Source organism: Lactuca sativa, chromosome 4, assembly GCF_002870075.4.
Source record: "Lactuca sativa cultivar Salinas chromosome 4, Lsat_Salinas_v11, whole genome shotgun sequence".
NCBI classification, from domain to species: domain Eukaryota; kingdom Viridiplantae; phylum Streptophyta; class Magnoliopsida; order Asterales; family Asteraceae; genus Lactuca; species Lactuca sativa.
Window position 1 is genome coordinate 230,061,198 of NC_056626.2, and position 7,000 is coordinate 230,068,197.

General features: G+C 33.5%; 1 pseudogene; it reads left to right on the plus strand.

The window, feature by feature from the left end:
- Nucleotides 1-2,029: 2,029 nt before the first annotated feature.
- On the plus strand, nucleotides 2,030-5,818 carry LOC111913798 (potassium transporter 5-like; annotated as a pseudogene).
- Nucleotides 5,819-7,000: the final 1,182 nt, after the last annotated feature.

Consider the following 7,000-nt stretch of genomic DNA (forward strand, 5'->3'; position numbering starts at 1 on the left):
GAAGAAAATCGATGATGAAGGGAGTCATTGATCGTGAGGAGGTAGCGATGGATGTCGGCGACAGCTGTAGACGTCGACGACATGACTGTTGTGGACGACCTACAGTCTGGATGGCAACAACAGCGAGAGGAAGAAGACGAACGATGAAGGACGGATGGTTGAATGGTGAGAAGGAAGGAGGCGCTGATATGATATGTCGAGAGAAATAAGATGCGTACATTTTTTTTCTTTTTTTTAGGTTGATTAAAGTGTGTAGACCTCTAAAGACACAAGGCCAAGTCTGTGGCATGAAGAGCTCGCGCAGATGTTTCTATGTCTGTAGACTTCCGAAAAACAAACACACTGGAAGCTCGTATGTTTGCGCGTGGTCTGCGCGGCGCAGACAAAAGAGGTCACGCAGATCTGCAGACAAAAAACAAACAGCCTCTTAATGTTTCCGACACTTCTATTCATCCATCATCTTCAACACTTGTATGCAAATTGAATAAGTCCATATATGGTCTTAAGCAAGCATCTAGACAATGGTTTGAAAGGTTTTCTCAATTCATGCTAAAAAAAGGTTTTATTCAATCTAAATTTGATTCCTCTCTTTTTCATAAAGGATCTGGTATTGAGTATTTTACTCTTTTGGTATGTGTTGATGATATAATCATCACTGGGTCATATTCCAAAGGTATTAATGACTTAAAAGACTTGTTGAGTCAAGAATTTGAGTTGAAAGATTTTGGTAGTTTGGGATATTTCTTGGGATTGGAGATAGCAAAATTTGTTGAAGGTATTTTCGTCTCTCAGAGAGATTATACTTTGTAGTTAATAGAAGATGTCGATTTATTGGGATCTAAAGCAAAATCTACTCCAATGGAACCAAGAACAAGTTTGTCTGATACATGGGCCATTTATTCAGATCCTTCTAAATATAGAACGCTTGTGGGTCGTTTGTTATACCTAAATACAACAAGACCAGACATTACATATGTTGTACAACAATTGTCCCGGTTTATGTCACAACCCAAGGTTCATCATTACAATGCAACTATTCGTCTCATACGATATTTGAAAGGATCCCTTGGTCAATGTATCTTCTTATCGTCTTCTTCTTCCCTGAAACTTAAAGGATTTTGTGATTCTAACTGAGCCAAGTGTAAAGATTCTAGAAGATCTATTACTGGGTTTTGTTTATTCTTGGAAGATTCTTTGGTCCCATGGAAATCTAAGAAACAATCTACTACTTCTCGTTCTTCTGCTGAAGCAGAATATTGTGCCATGGCCACAACTACATCTGAATTGGTTTGGTTAAAACAAATTCTAAAAGATTTTGGTGTCTGATTTTGTGTTGCTTTTTTATGATAATGATGCAACAATACAAATTGCCACCAATCATACATTTTATGAACGTACTAAACACATCGAAGTTGACTGTCATTTTTTGATGGATAAAATGGTTGATAAAACAATTAGATTAATGTCAATCAAGTCTGCAAATTAACTAGCTGATATGTTCACCAAACCTTTATCTGCTACTCAATTACAACCGTTTATGGTCAAGATGGGATTGAAGAATATATATTCTTCCTCTCCATCTTGAGGGAGGAATATTGGAGCTTATTTCACTTTGGCTGTTATGTTAGTTACATGGATATATTAGTAATTTAATTTGTAATTAATTAGTTAAAAGTTTGTTACATGGAGCTTAATTTGTAATTAACTAGTGAGAACGCAGTTGGTTTTTGTTTTACTTGTTTGTATAAGTCTATGCCAATTTGGCTTATCAAGAATATACAGTTTCTCTTTCTCCCTTCCTCTAATATGTAATAAAATATGCGGTTTCGGAAAAAAAAAAAAAAAAAAAAAAAAAAAAAAAAAAAAAAAAAAAAAAAAAGACGTGTAGAACATTTGTAAACGGGCCGGATGAATTTGATTTATGCATAGTTTTAAGAAACGCGGCATATCTAAGTTTAACTACCTCAAATATTTAAGGAGTTTTTGTTATATATTGTAAAGAAAAGGTTTCTTCTCTTTCAACAGAGCCATGTCTATCCCCGGTGGAAGCAAAAGAAACTTCGAAGAAAAAGAAGACACGAATGATATCCACCGCGAGCCAGTGTCAGATCCTGTAGTTTCAGAAAGCCCACACCCTGGCTTGAAGAGACGCGATTCCTTAGATATCGAGGCTGATAAATTTCTTGACAACAATGACACTGAGGTCAGTATTTCATTTCATACTTATTGACTTATTGTATCGATTTCCATAGATTTAAACTTTTTGGAATTAATTAATATTGATATTAATGTTTGTGATCGAAGGATTGGAGAGTGATACTGACACTAGCTTTTCAAAGCTTAGGGGTAGTTTATGGCGACATCGGGACATCACCGCTGTATCTGTTTGCAACCACATTCACCAATGGCATCAAACATGAAGACGACATTTTAGGTGTTTTGTCCATCATCTTTTACACCATCACGTTAATACCTGTTATCAAGTATGTCATGATCGTCTTACGCATGATAATGGAGATGGTAATTAATGCATCCTTTCTCGCTTGTTCTTGCTTATTCATTTGTTGTTAAAATCATAACAAATATATAAAAAGTACGTAGTTAGCATCAAATAATGTGTGCTTTGAAGAAACTAACTTGCTAGATTAATCATTATCAAATATCTGATGAAGTGTTGCATGCATGTTGTGGTGTAACAAGGGGGTACTTTTGCATTGTACTCCAAACTTTGTCGATACGCGAACGTGGGTTTGATCCCTAGTGAGCAAGCGGAGGACCATGAGGTGTCAAATTTTCGACTTGAGTTACCCAACAAGACTAACAAAATAGCTTCAAAGATCAAGAAAAATCTGGAGACTCGAACCTTTGTCAAGTTCTCACTTCTATTCGCTGCCATGCTTGGAACCTCCATGGTTATTGGCGATGGCATCCTCACACCCTCCATCTCTGGTCTCTACTTTTACCCTTTTAATTTCTTACATTCAAAATCGACAGATTTTAATAACGTTTAGTTAACATATCGTTTGTTTAATTTACTTTACAGTTTTGTCGGCTGTATCAGGGCTTAAGAACGCAACAAGTACCATAACAGAAGGTAAATTAACTTTGGCTTTGCGTAATTAGATAAAGATTTACCAAGTTTGACCATTTCTTCAAATAAAAGGTTTAATTTATGACGTCATGGAAATGGTGTGATATGCAGGGAGGATCGTTGCGATATCAGTCGTAATCTTGATTACATTGTTCATGGTTCAAAGGTTTGGAACTGACAAAGTTGGATATACCGTCGCCCCTATCATTTGTCTCTGGTTCTCCCTCAATGTTGGAGTTGGTGTTTACAATTTCTTCAAGTTCGACCCTTCTGTCGCTAGAGCCATAAACCCTAAATACATCATCGATTACTTCAAACGAAACAAAAAGGACGCCTGGATTTCTCTTGGTGGCACTGTCATGGCCATTACTGGTACTTCTCGATCCACCAAACTTTTTTGTTTCAATTTCGTAAAAGTTTCTGTCTTTCTGACACTCTGATCATTCCATTTTATCAGGAACCGAGGCCATGTTCGCTGATGTTGGCCACTTTACAGTGAAATCGATACAAATAAGCATGTGTTGTGTGGTTTATCCAGCGTTGATAACAGTGTATAGTGGTCAGGCGTCGTGGCTACGAAAGCACTCCGATGAAGTGTCGGATACTTTCTATAAATCGGTTCCCAAGGAGTCGTATTGGCTGGTGTTTGTAGTAGCTGTTTTGGCTGCAATTATAGCAAGTCAAGCGATGATATCGGGGACTTTCTCCGTCATTAAACAGTCGCTTTCACTCGGATTCTTTCCGGTGGCTGATCCAGAACCAAAACCAATAGGGCCCAAAATATATAAAAGAAAAATATGATACAAATTAATAAAAATTATGATTTTTTTTTAGTTTTTTCTTGGTTTTTTTCAGCAAGAATGGGTGCCAAAGGAAAGTTTAACCGGTGCCAATTGTTCAATTACATAACAAAAACTTTTTTTTTTTCTAAAATTTCCCATGGGATCTATTTTTAAGTGGGGCCTTACACCCCACTTGTGATGCATTAAATCCGCCACTGATGCTTTCCTCTTGTTCAAACTGTTCATACTTCTAGTAAGTATGAAGGACAAGTTTTCATACCCGAAATGAACTATCTTCTTATGATAGGTTGTCTTCTTGTTACAATTGCATTCGGAACTACCGAAAAGCTCAGCAATGCTTATGGTTAGAATTCCTTATATTATACTAGCTTTTTAAGTGTTTTTTAGTTACATACTCGCCTAAAATGATATATATATATATATATATATATATATATATATATATATATATATATATATATATATATATATATATATATATATATATATATATATATATATATATATATATATATATATATATATATATATATATATATATATATATATATATATATATATATATATATATATATATATGGAGAAATGACTTATAAGCCAACGAAATTTTCAAACCGTTCAAAAAGCTTCAATCATGTTTTGTGTATTCAGAAAAACCCAACAAACTTAACATTTGTTTATAAAAACTCAACTATATTACATTTTTATTTAATTCTATGGAAGTCTCCATATTGAGAAAATGGTTTATAAGACCAACGAAGTTTTAAAATCGTTCAAAAAATCTCAATCATTTTTTGTCTGTTCAAAATGTTGATTTTGAACAGACAAAAAATGTTTGAGATTTTTTGAACGGTTTGGAAACTTAGTTGGATTTTTCTAGACAAATGTTAATTGTTCATTGGGTTTTCTTGAACAGACAAAATATGATTGAGGTTTTTTGAACGGTTTGAAAACTTAGTTGGACTTGTAAGTCATTTTCTCTTTATATATAGTCAAAACTTTTCTAGTCTGCTTTCCAACTTGTTGAACATGGACTAATTTTGGTTTCTAATTAATCGATGTAGGTATAGCCGTTATATTTTCCGAGACGTTAACATCATCATTTATGGTGGTGATCATGCTAGGCATATCGAATACGAATATGCTTTTAGTTCTCTTATATGTGCTTGTGATTAGCTCCACCGAATACATTTACTTAACCTCGGTTCTCTACAAATTCAGTCAAGGAGGATACATGCCATTCTTGTTTGCAATCATGCTAATGTTCATAATGTGCACTTGGAACTCTGTTTACAGGAAAAAATACAACTATGAGATTAATCATAAGGTCTCACAAGAGGTCATAAGAGACATGATTATGGGGACAAACATCAATCGTATGCAAAGACTTGCAATCTTCTACTCTGACCTCGCCCATGGGATTCCACCAATCTTTAAACATTATGTTGACATTGTACCTTCCTTGCATTCAGTTATTGTGTTTGTTTCAATCAAGTCATTGCCAATAAGTAAGGTGCCACCAGAAGAGAGATTCTTGTTTAGTAGGGTGAACCCAAGTGAGTTGTACGTATTTCGGTGTGTGAAGGTATGGGTATGCGGATGTGCACAATGAAAAGGAGTCATTTGAGAATATTTTAATTGAACGTTAAAAAGATTCCATTCAATCTGATATGGAGTTGCGGAAGAACAACCCGATTGTATAATGGTTGAAGAAGTTGGTATAATAGACAGAGCTACACAAGCTGGAGTCGTGCATTTGGTGGGAGAGCATGAGATCATTTCGAGAAGAGGGTCTTCAATTGGGAAGAGGCTATTGATCGATTATGCTTATAATTTTATGAACAAGAACGTGCGTCAAGGTTACAATCTGTTTGAAATTCCTCATAAACGGATGTTGAAGGTTGGAATGACTTATGAGGTTTAATGGTGATGAAGAAGCCTCCTTGTCGATGAAGTTAATGAAACTTCAAGTCAAGTGTTTAAATTTGAGCCTAGGGTTATACCCGCGAATTATGCAAGTCGATTTCATTTTTAGCAAAGTATTAGTAGTTAGTGTACGCATACAATGCGGGAGCAATTAGTTTTTCTTTAGTTTTTTTTTTGTCAAATAGTTTCGTATCTATTTATCTTCTTTTTAATTTATATGTGTCTCATATTGAAATAAATGGGCGGGTTGGATCATGGATGAATTTGGTCTCAAGGTAGCTGTTTCATTTCGCTCTAAAAGCAAAGTAAAGCAAACCAAACCAACTAATGTTAGACCTCGACTGTCGACAAAACATTTGTTTGAACTTCAACTGTTGATATTCATTACCTCGAAAGCATTCAATTTTAAAATGTTAATTTTCGTTAAAAAACAACATTTGAATTTCTTCCAAAATATACTAGTTGAACACACACACACACACACACACACACACACACACACACACACATATATATATATATATATATATATATATATATATATATATATATATATATATATATATATATATATATATATATGGAAAAGTGAATATACCCTTAAGGGTATATAAGCTTAGGTACCAAAACATACCATAATACGTCGTTTGTTTGATATATTCATTATAATGTTTTTAAACTTTAACCCCTAATTTTATTTACTTTCAAAATGTTCCAAATTTCACTATTATCTTTAGTTTACTTCACATCTTTTTGTCGAACACCTACTAGGCTATATATATATATATATATATATATATATATATATATATATATATATATATATATATATATATATATATATATATATATATTGTAGTTGGAAATGAAAAATATGTAAGAGGAAGATAAATGTGTAATTTATAAAATCATAAAAGTAAATCAAGTTAGAAGTTAAATTATAAGAACATTGGACAATTAGAATTTATTATATGATACAAAATGACGTAGTATAGTGAGTTTGGGTACCTAAGCTTAAATACCCTTAAGGGTATATTCAGTTTTCCCATATATATATATATATATATATATATATATATATATATATATATATATATATATATATATATATATATATATATATATATACACACACACACACACACACATACACACACGTGAGATTCGTTGAGAACTCATA